Source organism: Ambystoma mexicanum, chromosome 7p, assembly GCF_040938575.1.
Source record: "Ambystoma mexicanum isolate Mex_15411 chromosome 7p, UKY_AmexF1_1, whole genome shotgun sequence".
In the NCBI taxonomy this organism is placed as follows: Eukaryota; Metazoa; Chordata; class Amphibia; order Caudata; family Ambystomatidae; genus Ambystoma; species Ambystoma mexicanum.
Window position 1 is genome coordinate 234,516,922 of NC_090939.1, and position 14,417 is coordinate 234,531,338.

Here is a 14,417-nt window from a genome sequence, read left to right on the forward strand (position 1 = left end):
GGGCGGAGCCAGAGGTACATTCCCAGGTAGGTTGATCTGCACTGGATTCATAGAGGATGTAGAAGGAAGATTTCCCCCAGATGCGGGTAACGGGGTCTGTCCGGCTTGTGACTGTAGCAATTGTCTAGCGAGATCATCTGTTCGCTCCTTGGAAATAATCAGTTCCCTTCTTAGAGCGTTCGTTTCCTGACGGGCTGCATGCACTTCTGCCCTTAGTTCCCCAAGTAACTGGGCTAGTTGGTCGGTATCCGAGGTTTCCATAGCGCCTGGACGGGAGTTTTGTGGTAGGCTTTGCGTTCTGTAACGCTCACCTGATTCCCGTAGAGGCGCCGGTCTTGACGGGGCGTATACCGTATCTTCAAAGGTGATGTGTAACACACGGCTGGCTCTTTGGGCTGGACCTCTGTGCACTGTATGTCTGACTCGAAGGGTAAGATGTCTGCAGATAGAAAATATGGGATTAATGAACTGGGTTATTGAATGTCTCTCTCTTCTTCCCTTTCTCTTCTCCTGTAGAACCCCGAAGGTTAACGCTCTCACCTTAGGTAAGTGAACGCCGTGCTCTCCATCTGCCTCGGGGCAGGGTGCTGTAACCAGTTTCTTCACTGGATAAGGGGAGCAGGCCTCTTGACTTCAGAGGACTGCTGTCCGTCGTTTACTGCACGAACGGTAAGTTTCGAGTAATTCTAATGTCTTTAAAGTCTTTAGTAATGATGTCTCTTGTTTTGCAGGGTTCCGGCGATGGTGAATGACGGGCTGAAGTGAGTTGAAGATGGAGCCCGTGTGATGAATAGACGCGCCTGGAAGCACGTAAGTAAGCGCTTGTTGCCTGCTTCACGATGCGCTCTAACTGTCGTTTTATTTTGCAGGTACAAGTTCGGAGCGGCTGCAGGGTGCCGGAATACCCACTGGGTTAGATGTGGAAAGGAGTAATGGCACGTGAGTATTAAAGTTCCCCAATGTCTTTAAACGCACCTTGTTTTGTCTTTCAGATGCGGGATGCAGCGCCGAAGGCCTCCGGAGCGTGCGAAGAGTTGGTAAGCTTTTGTCTTTCAGATGCCGGAATGCAGTGTGAAGACCTCCGGAGCGCACGAAGAGTAGGTAAGCCTTTGTCTTTCAGATGTCGGAATGCAGCGCGAGGCGTTGGTGACAGCCGATGGACCAGGTAAGTGAAGAGCTGTCACTGAAGACCGTAATGCTAACCTGTTATTTCTTGTCTTTATAGGTGTTGCTGAAGACTGGATTCAGGATGGTAAGCCTTTTTCCTTAGGTTCCTTAGGCCCAGGATCAGATGCAGAAGACACGATGAGCGTTCTGCTGCAGAGGATGCAGAATAACGCAAAGCAAGATTCATCCATCGGGTGTGGTTTAAATAGCCTCCTGTAGTGCTTAGGTGTCTCCTTCCACAGCCACGCCTAGGTAAGAAAAGAGTTCCTGCTTTCCAGAAGAGTTCCAGTGTTCTGAACCTAGGGAGTGGCTCCTGCCCCACCCAACAGGAAAAGTAGTTCCAAACAGAAGAGGATCAGAGGCTCAACTGGCAGGCATGGTCTGCTGCAGGTAAGTCCACCCAAGCATTATGAGCCCGGCGCTTCCAGCGCTGGGACTGGGCATATTTATGAGCCTGGTGCCACTGGCGCCAGGACTGGGTCCAAAAGGTCCCAATTGGGACTGGTTGGCACTCGAAACCTGGGTTATGGATCTGCTTCCAAGGGAGTTGGGAAAACCCTGACCTTTTGGAAGCAGAGATCATGACACCCATCCTGTTGTGCCCACCCTGGCCCACTACATACACATTCCACAGCGCAGCCTGTTCCAGATATCTGTTGGCTTGGAGTAGTATGCTGCACCTACTGATAGGTTATAGGGGTGCTGAATTTAACTGATCAGCACCTGTTGATCCATTGCTTTGAATCCTTGGTGCTCTCATCCGGCTGAACCCTCCCCACATGACTGCCATGACGAGGGGCGCAGTGCGAAAAGAAATGGAGAAATTGATACATTTGCGAAAGCTGCCCCATGTAATGCTCCTGGACCCTTTACCCGACCACCCCCAGGCCATATCTAGCCCATCATGGTGTCATCCCCGGACCTTACGCACATGATGGAAGCCATGGCTAAACGATTTGCAGCTCTCCACGAAAAGCTGGATGACATCACAGCTAGCATCTATGTGCTCACAGTTAGCCAAGGAATCCGGGCGTATTATGGAGGCGGAGACAAGGATTGGACGACTGAAGACGCAGTGCAAGGGCTTCAAAACACATGGTGAAGGAAATGAAAATGGTGAGAAACAAGTGCGACGATCTCGATTCATCCCTATTGTGGGGGTCCCAGAGATTCTCTGTCCGGAGACATGGAACAAGCAGTGGACAATCTCCTCAGGGATCTGCTGGACACACCTGTCCTATTCCCCTTCTTTGCAGTGGAAGGCACCCATGGGGCATCCCCCCAAACCTAAACCGGGAGACTTTCGCCGCCCCATAATCGCGGGACAGGGATCATCTATTGAGACTTGCCTGGGGAAAAAAAGAACTCCGGCTGGGATCTCAGATAATTCACATCTTTCCAGATTTTTCACTCCCAGTTCAAAACGACAGGTGCCAATTTGTAGGTGTGAAGAAATTGCTGCAAGCCTGTGACATTCAATATGCAATGCTTTTTCCAGCCCGCCTGAAATTTCAGTTCCGCAGCAAAGTATATTTATTCACCGTACCAGACAAGGGAGTGAAGTTCATAGAGGCTCAAATACCAATACCAGACCATAAGGGAGTGAATGAGAATGACCAATTACCAGGCTGAGCGACCACATCATGTCCCTCTAGTAGTTGCCTCCTTTTTCATGATGAGTATATAGCACCTGAACATTAATTTGTCATTACCACTGGTACATTTGTTCATGTGATCCTAAAACTGCATTTTGATGTGTATCAGAGTGGCAGCAGTTACCCCCACAGCAGCTGCTTTAACTATGTTGGGTTGTGTTTGGAATTTACAGGCCAGTTGGGGTGGGCTCTGGGTGAGGGGTGGGCTCTGGGTGAGGGGTGGGGAGGGAGGGGGATTTTACACTGCATGTTGGGGGTGGGTAGTGAGGGTGTATGGGTGGGTGTTGAGGTATGCACTGGTGGCAGGTCTCTCTGAATGTTCAAGTGCCTGTTGCGCTCTTGGAGTGATTACGAGGGATAAACTTGTAAATTAATTGGTAACAAAGTACAAGGTTGGAAAGTTCTACTCCTGTAGAGATGGAATGTATACGAGTGGGTCAGTGGCGCTCCCAGTAAATATGTTTGCTCTCAGTAGTGGGCCTTAAGGTGATGAGCTGGAATGTAAGGGGCTGGGGAATTTCACAAAGTCGTGTAAGATAATGGCTTATGTTAACAGGCACAGAGTAAATGTCCTCCTGCTGCAGGAGACGCATGCAAAAGAAGGGACCTCTAGGGAAATTGCACCGGGGTGGGGGGTAAACAAATTCTTTACTTTGTACTCAACCCAATCCAGGGGGGTCATGAGGCTAATTCACAAATCGGTGAAATGTATCCTTAAATAGAATTATGTAGACCCTGGAGGGCGCTATGTTATTGCCCATTGCTCTATTGAAGGTATCAAACTCCTGTTGGTTAACACCTACAGCCCCAACATAGATTCACCTAAGTTTTTCAATGAGGTGGTGTCAATCCTTGCTGGTTTCTTTGGTGTCCCAACCATTTGGGTGGGGGACATGAGCCTAATCCTCGATCAAACTCTGGACAGATACGGCGTGGCCCGCAGAGCTAGGTCTCATGCTGCCCAGCAGCTTTTGGCCCACATGGAAAACCTGGAATTGGGTGATGTCTGCTGTCTTTTATACCCACAAGAGCATCAATACACATTGTATTCATCAGTGTATGACAGCTCCTCCCGCATTGACACATTTTTGATATCCAAATCACTAATGGGCAGGGTTGGGGACACTGGGATACTTCCTCGCATGCTCTCTGATCACTCCCCAGTAGTATTTACCCTGAGCACAGACAGGCCACCTGTCTGTGGATGAGATCCTCACAGTGGTTTCCACCCTCCCGAAGGACAAGGCCCCAGGTGCTGATGGACTTGCATCCAAATTCTAGCAAGAACACACGTCTCTGCTTGCCCCACAGATTCTTGATGTATGGGTGGAGGTGTCCATAACTCCATACTACCCCCTTCCCTATGCAAGGCCACCATAACTATCCTACTCAAACCTAACAAGTCAGCTGACGAATGTGGTTCCTACAGACCTCTTTCCTTCATGAATGTTGACACTAAAATGTATGCCATAGGGCTCGCAAAAAGGCTTCTCACACTGATGCCTCACATGGTACATAGCAACCATGGGGGCTTTGTCCCGGGCAGGTCAACTTCTCTGAACATTAGACGCCTTTTTGATGTAATGGCCAGAATTGACCCGGCAGCTGAAGTGGTGGCCGTGACACTTGACACCCAAAAAGTGTTCGACATGGTGCCGTGGGAGTACCTGGGGGTGGTGCTTGCCGAAATGGGCATTGGCCCAGAAATGCTACGCTATATTAAATTGCTATACACAAATCCCACTGCTAGAGTCCTGGTTAATTCCTCTAAATCCGAACCCTTTGAACTTGGCAGAGGCACTCGCCAGGGATGCCCACTCTCCCTGATCATTTTCGCCATGGTCATTGAACCAATGACGGATATGATTCGTGCCCGCCATGGACACAGGGAAATCCGCCTCCAAAGGCCACCCAAAATAGTCTCACTTTACGCTGATGATATCCTATTATATGTAAGGGATCCCCAAATGAATCTAGATACTATCCTCCAGGACATATTCCAGCTGGGGTGGTCCTCTGGGTTCATGATTAATCACTCCAAATCAGAGATGTTCTCACTAACTGGCAGTACTAAACAACAGTCGGGAGTGTATCCCCTTCACTGGTCCCCCAATGGGATCAAATACATAGGAGTGTGGGTCTCCGGTGTGAGATCCTCCCTCTTGAAAGACAACTACGAGGACATGGAGGACTATGTGTCGAGTAGGCTGGCCAGATGGAAGGCTCTTCCTCTCACAATGGCAGGGATATTGTCCCTTATCAAGATGGTGCTGGTATCCAAACTATTGTACATATTCGCTAAGGTCCTGATCTGGCCTGGCAGGTCCTTCTTTTCAAGACTACACAGTCTCTGTGCTCAATTCTTGTTGCGTGCCAGAGCGGTCTGGAAAAAGTGGGTCGACATGACCCCCCGTACGACAAGGGTGGCTTCATGGCTCCTCATCTCGAGCTATATTGGCTGGCTGCACAGGCCCAATATGCATCCTATTGCTATGGGGGACAATCACAACCACCTCATGTGAAGCTCCAACTCCTGGTGGCGGCGGCATCTGACCTCAAGATTCTTGTCTTAGATGGCAAGTATGATGACAATTGTCCATTCGATCCAGTGTCCTCCACAGTGCTAGCATGGTGACATATCTTCTTGAACAATACTGTGAAACGCCCCAGCTACAAATGGCTGCTAATTTGGAGGTTCCCGGGACTGGGACCCACCTGGGACGCCACATTGGCGGCTCAATGGGAACGCCTCAGCTACAAAGCCGCGGCTGACCTATTTGTGGATGGCAAATGTATTGCCCCGCTGACATGGCGCAGAGAACACACTGGCTCTGGAATTGAATTAATGCAATATTACAGGCTACAGAAGGCCGTGCAATCGCAGTGGCCATCCTACCCCTCAGAACCCCCTGAGACCACCGAGCTGTGTCATGACCCTTGCCCCTGGCCCTCACTGGCAAGTCAGCCTCCCAGTTAGGGCCAGGTCAAAGGCCTTAAAACCTCATCCAAGACTCTCTTGGAGTCAGTCCTGGCACCTTTGGCGCCAGGCTCATAACCATCATGAAGACCAACATTAGAATGTGACTATTTACTTGGGACTATTTAACTTGGGGAGGTTCAGCCAACATGGAGGCACACACATAGCTCAGTTACAAGGAACTGAGCTATGCGGTCTAGTCTTTTGGGTGTGGCCGGCCCGGGACTACTTTACCTGCGCTACTTTGGGTGTGGCAGGCCTGGGACTATTTTACCTGGACTACTTTACCTGAGACTATTTAAACCGCACCCAAACATCAGAACATGCTTTGCGTTATTCTGCTGTGGACAGCGTAACGCTCACCGTGTCCAGTTCTTTGATGCCAGCTTACCTGAAACCAAGGACCTGCAGAGAGAGAAAGAACACTACGAAACTTACCTGGAACAGTATCCTGTCTTCAATCCATCGACGACTTCAGTTCCACTCACCTGAAGGTACGAACTCCATCATCCGGCACCGCATGCATCCTGGAATACAATAACCTGGAGAGAGGAGAAAGAAAGACAGCATTAGTAAGCGTTTACTCACGTTTCCTCCCGAATGAAGAAAACCACACAATTCTTACCTGGGTAGTCATCTCCTGGTCAGTATCATTGCTGGAACATTACAGCACTCGGCGAGGAACATCGCAACCTGCAAGGAGAGAAAAGACACAAGTTAGCAATATAAAAGGCGCCTACCTGCCCATGCTCATCTTCAAACTGCATGACAACACCAAAATACCTTTCCATACCTAAAAGGAAAGAATCAAGACATTATTTTTTCGAACTAAGAGGAACATAAGCAGTGGCGGCTGGTGAATTTTTTAACTGGAGGGGCGTAAATATCTGTCCCTGATATGGGCGAGTGACCGAGTGTAGCGAGGGTGCCCACACCAAGCAAGGGGGGTTAGAGGTTTATCCCCCCGAGATTAAAAAAAAAATAATGGGTAACAATGGTGCATTTCAGAGCACACTTTTTTTTTATTTAGAAAAATTGGGTAAAAAGCCAAGCACTTTGCAATTGGGTTTTGTAAGGTAACTCATGAAAGCAATCCAATAGCTGCAAGTCACCAACAGTGCACAAGAGCATTTCTCAAACACATTTTCCTGATGCTTTTTCCCACCTTATGTGCCAGTATAAAACATTTTCACACTGGCTGTGCCCGTACATTTGACTGCAACATTATACCCTATTATTCACATGTAAGAATATACTCATGTTGGCTTTGTGCATAATGTCAGTAATGATACTATAAGAAAAAGGTGTCCACGTTTGTTCTGCCAATATATTTCATTATCCTCACATAAGGACATACTCCAGTTGCCTTTACCATTATAAATGCCCTGCCACAGTATGAAAACATGTCCAAACTGGCTGCACTAAAATGCCAGTCGAGCTACATAATAGCACATCTCGCGAGAAATTGTGACTTTGTTTTTGAGTTCTTGAGAACTTTAAAAATTGACATTGGATAAGAAAATGTAGACTGGAACACAGGTGAAATATTTGGTAATTCATAGAAAACTCTATGTGCATATGTAACTCGCTGGAACCCCGCGGTATGTCCGCATCTTCCATTTCCCATCTACATTCTGAATTACAGGGTTTAGCATTAGCGACTGACATGTTTAACGTGCACTGTCACTGCTGCACTGCATCCATTTCACGTGCACTGCATCCATTCCACGTGCAATGTCACTGCTGCACTGCATCCATTTCACGTGCACTGTCACTGATGCACTACATCCATTCCACGTGCACTGTCACTGCTGTACTGCGTCCATTTCACGTGCACTGACACACGGCATCCATTCCACGTGCACTGTACTGATGCACTGCATCCATTCCAGAAGTGCAACAACACTCTTCAGGACTACTCCTGGTTAAATATATGAAATCACCTATTCCACAACGTGTGTCGCGCAAAGTAAGTATTGAATCTCACACAACTGCAACACACAGACATTATCACAACGAGTAAATGAGAGCCCCGCGGTACATTCTTTCAGCTATCTTCATGCCGCAAAGTACTTTTTCACCACATTGTGCTGCGTCGTGGACTGACTCAGATGGGCAAAGATTAATTGAGATTGAAGGTAGCCTCGTCGGCAGGACATTTCTCCTCACCACTTTGAGTGCATGAATCAGTTTGACCGTTCACCCTGGGGAAGTAAATCCAGCGATGGAAGGAATCCAAAGCACTGACTGTCAGATAAATGAATATTAGTCCTGGAATTCCATCCTCCTGATTGGCCGTTCTCACCATCAAAAACATGGGTTAATAAGGCATTAAAATTGTTCGCTGTCACCTTACATTGAGCTGTCTTTTTCATACACACTGAGTGCAGCCGACAGTGTCAGCTGTCATATTCTGTGCTACCATGAATGTAAATCCTAAATGTGGGCCTGTTGTTATGACTATCCTTCATAGTGTCAACTGAATTACCGCCAGTTCGGCCTGATTCGCAAAGAGTTTTTAAAAACGCTCGCAGAAACAAACAGTTCTCCACTGATAGATCATATCACTAACACTACTTACCATTAAATTGGAGTCCTCGGTCGGGCCACAACTTACAGCAATGCCGAGAAGCCCTGCTCTGCTGCTTGCCGACCCGAAGCAGACACACCCTGGTTGGGGGCCTTGAAAGCCAAGTGAGGAGGCGCACATACGCCGTCATCATCACCCTTCCCCCATGGGATTGTCATTGGCTGACAAACAGCCAATGACAACAATTCCATACATTCTGTTTCTATGGAAGAGCTGCAAAGTCTACGATGTTTACGCAAGCATTATACTGGCGGGGCCACAGCTGTAGCGCCCCGCCAGCCTCCTAAGTGACCTGCATGATAATGACTTACGTAAACTGCGCAGAGTCTACGAGCTCTGTGCAGTAATATGATGGAAATGTTTGTAAAATGGGACGCGTCCCTGGGTGTCTCTGTGATTACACTGATCAGGCCCAGCCGAGATGCCGCTTTATTTATGTAGTTGCTGTAACACTTTGCCGAAATATAAGCAATACAGAGAGGTAAAATGGAACACATTTATTTTCTCTGTACTCTCTGGGGGAACGAGGGGGGGGCGGTGCCCCAACGCCCTGAATAAGCAGCCGCCACTGAACATAAGAACTGCATATAAAGACTGTAAAGCAGTAAACCTAGGGAGTCGCAGCAGGTGTGGATTCCCACAGGGGGGGCTTGCACCAGTGAAGTAACTTGGTCGCAGCCGCCCCCCAGAGCTATGCGTCCCTGCCATGAGGAGCAGGATGGAGAATCCACCTTTTACAATATTAAGGTGAGGAGAGGGCCCAAGGGGGAGGAAGAAGTTGAGGCCTAGGAGGTGGGAAAACATAAGGACAATCTGGTATTGAATCCAGCTCTCCTATATTGCAGACCCATCTTTAACCAGAGGCCTTACCAAGGGACCGGGAGAGGGTTCGAGAGTGCAAATCATCCAACCAGGGCTGGGTGGCGTCCCCATGGATACCAGGTGAGAGTAACAGAATGCAAAGCCTCAATAATATTATCCACCTGGGTGTCATGGAGACTTCAGAGACTGACCAGTTAGTTCAGTTGTTGGGACAATTACGCGCTGAAGTACATTCAGCCAGGCAAGAAACCAACGCTCTTAGGAGGGATTTGATTATTACTAAGGATCGTACCGACGAAATAAGTAGACAATTGCTCCAATCACAGGCAGGACAGTCCCCCTTGCCTGGTAACGCCAGCACCTGTACCAACTTCTTCCACCAATCCAGTACAAATAACCCTTCCTGGGGCAGTTCCTTTAGCTCCACCTGAACGATTTACAGGGGACCCCAAGAAGTACGAAACGTTCATGAACCAGTGTTGTCTTCATTTCCTTTGCAGACCTGGGGCTTTTCCTAACGACCAAGCGCGGGTTGCTTTTACTTGTCATATCGGAGTGGCAGTGCTGCGGATTGGTCGGTACCATTGGTAAGTCAGGATAACCCGTTGTTACATGACTTTGGGGGTTTCCAGATGGAAATGGAAAAACTCTTTGCTCGTCATATCCAAGGCCAAGCATTAGACAACAAACTTTTGTCACTCCGTCAAGGAAGTCAAGACTTGCTTACATATATAGCAACATTCAACAGACTAGTTGTTGAAGCTGGGTGGCCTGAGGAAAAAAGGACCACACTATTTCATCGGGGTCTACGAGGGCAACTAAAAGATGTCCTTGCTCAAGTGGTTAACCCACCTAAAGACTGTGGAGAATTCATCAACTTTGTGGTGCAATTAGATCACAGATTACAAGACCGACAAGCGGACTGGATAAGGTTAGACACTCGAGCTTTGTATGTCCACTCAAAAGATAATGTTCCAGGTACATTGGAAAACACAGTAGAACCCATGCAAATCGGAGGTGTACGGCCCCCTTTAACTAAAACTGAAAGAGACAAGAGAGGGCAACAGCAATTATGCTTATATTGCGGAAAATCGGGCCAAAGAATGTCCAGTGAAACCACCAAGGAGAACTGTTGGAGCCACAGAGAAGGAAGATAATAACAAGGAGTCAGAAAACTACCAAGCCCAGCAAGCGTAGAGGCCCGCTTGTCGAGCGAGAAGGATGAGCCACAGACCTCACACTTTTTAGCTCCTGGCTGCCTCCGTACCGGGCTTCATTACCGGGTTTCTGCAATGGGGACTTACCGGGTTACTCCGACATAGGAGGACCCGGTAAGTCCTCCTTGCAGGATCTCATCCCCATTCCCATTTGAGCCCCCACAGGGCTCAATGGGAATGGGGAGGGAGGTAATAACGGGCAGATTACATCTGGCCCATTATTACCTCCCTCTTCCCCTCGTGGGACCCGGAAATGGCCCAAATTGACATTCGACTATCCACAAGTCACCATCCTCAAACAGATGGCCAAACAGAAAGAACAAACCAAACCCATGAGCAATATTTACGTTGCATGTTACATCAAGTGGAAAGAAATTGGAAGGACTTGTTATGGATAGCTGAATATACCTATAATAATTCATTACACACCAGCACTGGACAAACCCCTTTCTACACTATATATGCTAGATATCCACGTACTTCAGAATTGGATCTCCCAACCCCTTTGCCAACGGTTAAAACCCTACATACGACTATTTCCCAGGTGTCACAACCCACTTCCTGAAACCCCCCCGGCAGGCCTATGGGCCAGGAGGGGACTCGGCTCGGGCCCCCAACAAGCTTAGGCATCCTTTGCCCAGGCCCTCTTGGGGCCAGTCCTGGCACCTTTGGCGCCAGGCTCATACTTAATGAAGACTTGTGCTTGGGAACTACTTTATTTCAATGCCAGTCAACATGGAGGCATCCACATAGCTTGGCTCTTTGCAACCAAGCTACGTGGTATAGTGTTTTGGGTGTGGTAGCCTAGGGACTATTTTACCCGGACTACTTTCTTGATGCTATTTCAACCACACCCGACATGGAGGACACGCTTTGCGTTACTTTGCAATCCTGCAACGTGACGCTCATCGTGTTCAACAGCATCTGCGAACCTCGGAAGAACAGCACCTGAAAACAGGGACGTCATTTGGGGGTCGCCAGAGGTCACAAGTGCGACCTCTGAGGTCTCCCTTGCAACCTCTATAAAAAAAAAGTTTTTTTTTCTTTTTTGCAATGCAAGTTCCTTGGCTGTGGCCAGCACCATGTGGCTCTTTAATTCTGGAGTGGCTAGCTTTCTTGTTCAGGCCCCTTAAAAAAAGAAGAAAAATAAGAACATGAGGGCCACAAGTTTAACACTTTCAGCACTGAACCTAAATAAGAAAGAATAGGAATGCCAAAAAATGTGTCTTTCTGGAATTCTATACAATAATTGCTAGACTCATTAAAGGTTTATTTCAGGCACACTTCAGGGGGTGAGTCACTGATTTAGTCTGTTCTCAAATGCCTCAACTCAGCCTTTCATCCTTCTGAGGTCGATAAATGGGTACCAACACAGGTTGGGTGATAATGGGTGTATATTTCTTCTATGTAAAGCGCTTAAGCTTTAGTGCTCTATAATAACACATCATTATCATTTGGTCATTGACGTCTGCTTGCAATCACAGTAATTTGGTAATATGGGCCTATACACACTGATCTTAACGATACATATGGCGATCCATTCAGGTATGAAATGTACATCACATTATAGTGATATCGTAACCATATGTTTCGCATTGTACAATGCTATGTGATGCCACTTCCTGTTTTGTCAATGGCTGAAAGGTTGTGTTCCATTCCTTCCCGCGATATCACTTTGGGGTGGGGGGTCAAATGACATCACTTCCTGTGATGTCATCAGGGAGTCAAGGGTCGTGTGATGTCACTTCCGCTACCCCTGGCATTTTGGTGAAATGACGTCCCTGCCTGAAAAACAAAAGGGACATCGTTATTAGCAGCAGCTTACCTGTGATTCCACTGCTAGCTGCCCTCTGCTCCTGCAAACAGCATCCAAGGAACAGCGAGCCTCCCGGACCATCCGATCTGCAAAAGGAGAGATACAAGACATTAGACATTTACAATTGTGCCGACAGCTTACCTCTCAAGTCGCCCATCGACCAGCACCGCCTTGGGACTTCTTGCCCCTGGTGAGCACCGCAACCTACGGGAACAAAAGACAACAGGTTAGCAAAGGCAAGGCATCATACCGCTGCATATAGCGCCTACTTACCGCATCAAGGCGCTCTCGAAACACCATCACCTGCCGGGGAGCCCAAACTCAGCCAACGTTCCACAGTGAACTTCCGCGCACCGAAGGAGAGAGAAAAGACATTATTGAATCCAAGAAAGGCTTACAGTATAACAGTAATAAGACCTACCTGAAAGACTCTAAAGGGCAGCATCAGTGAAGTAACTAGATCGCACTCGCCCACAAAGAACAACGCGCCCCTGCCAAGAAGGCAGGACGGAGAGCACGCCAAAATCCATAACAAGGTGAGGAAAGGTCGGGGGAGGGGCTGCGGGCATACAGGTTGTTGGGAGGCTCTTACCCCAGTTGCCCAGTTTGAACATTGCCCACCTGTTTTCCAGGCAGAACTTCCCCGCTGATTATACCATGGAGCGGCTGAGAAGGGCACCAGAGTCCCTGCAGCTGGGTGGCATCCCCGTGGATACCAGGTGAGCGTAACACCAGGCCGTCAAAGAAGCAGCAGAACATTTACTCCAAGCCGTGAACAGACAAAAGAAATTCGCTGACCAACATCGTAGTAAAGCCCCCGACTATCAAATTGGAGACAAGATCTGGTTAGCATCAAAATATGTGCCCATAAAAGGGACTCGGACCTTTCGTCCCCGATATCTGGGACCTTATTCTATTGAATCCATAATAAAGCCAGTGGCAGTTAAATTAGCCCTACCACCCACTATGCAGATTCATCCTGTGTTTCACGTATCACTCCTGAAACCGGTACAACCTGGTACTCAGGTTACAACACCACCAAAACCAGTATTAGTTGACGGAGAACCAGAGTTTGAAGTAAAGGATATCCTAGATTCAAAATACACCAGATCCAAACTATACTACTTAGTTGATATGGAAGGGATACAGCACTCAAGACAGATCATGGAAACCTAGTGAATACATCCATGCACCTCGCTTAATTAAAAAGTTCCATCAGAATTTCCCAGCCAAACCAGGACCACGCAGAAGTGCCACCGTGAGTGGGGCCTTGGGAGGGGGGTGCTGTCATGACCCTTGCCCCTGCCCCTCACTGGCAAGTCAGCCTTCCAGTTAGGGCAAGGTCAAAGGCCTTAAAACCTCATCCAAGATTCTCTTGGAGTCAGTCCTAAGCGCCTTTGGCGCCAGGCTCATAACCATCATGAAGACCAACATTAGAATGGGACTATTTACTTGGGACTATTTAACTTGGGGAGGTTCAGCCAACATGGAGGCACACACATAGCTCAGTTACAAGGAACTGAGCTATGTGGTCTAGTCTTTTGGGTGTTGCAGGCCTGGGAATATTTTACCTGGACTACTTTACCTGAGACTATTTAAACCGCACCCAAACAGCAGAACATGATTTGCGTTATTCTGCTGTGGGCAGCGTAATGCTCACTGTGTCCACTTCTTTTATGCCAGCTTACCTGAACCAAGGACCTGCAGAGAGAGAAAGAACACTGTGAAACTTACCTGGAACAGTACCCTGTCTTCAATCCATCGCTGACTTCAGTTCCACTCACCTGAAGGTACGAACTCCATCATCCGGCACCGCATACATCCTGGAATACAATACCCTGGAGAGAGGAGAAAGAAAGACAGCATTAGTAAGCGTTTACTCACATTTCCTCCCGAATGAAGAAAGCCACACAATTCTTACCTGGGTAGTCATTTCCTGGTCAGTATCATTGCTGGAACATTACTGCGCTCGGCGAGGAACATCGCAACCTGCAAGGAGAGAAAAGACACAGGTTAGCAATATAAAAGGCGAAACAGCGACGTGCATCGCGCATTACTCACTGGACAGTATCGCGCACACCGCGCTTTCGCCTACCTGCCCATGCTCATCTTCAAACTGCATGACAACACCAAAATACCTTTCCATACCTAAAAGGAAAGAAGCAAGACATTA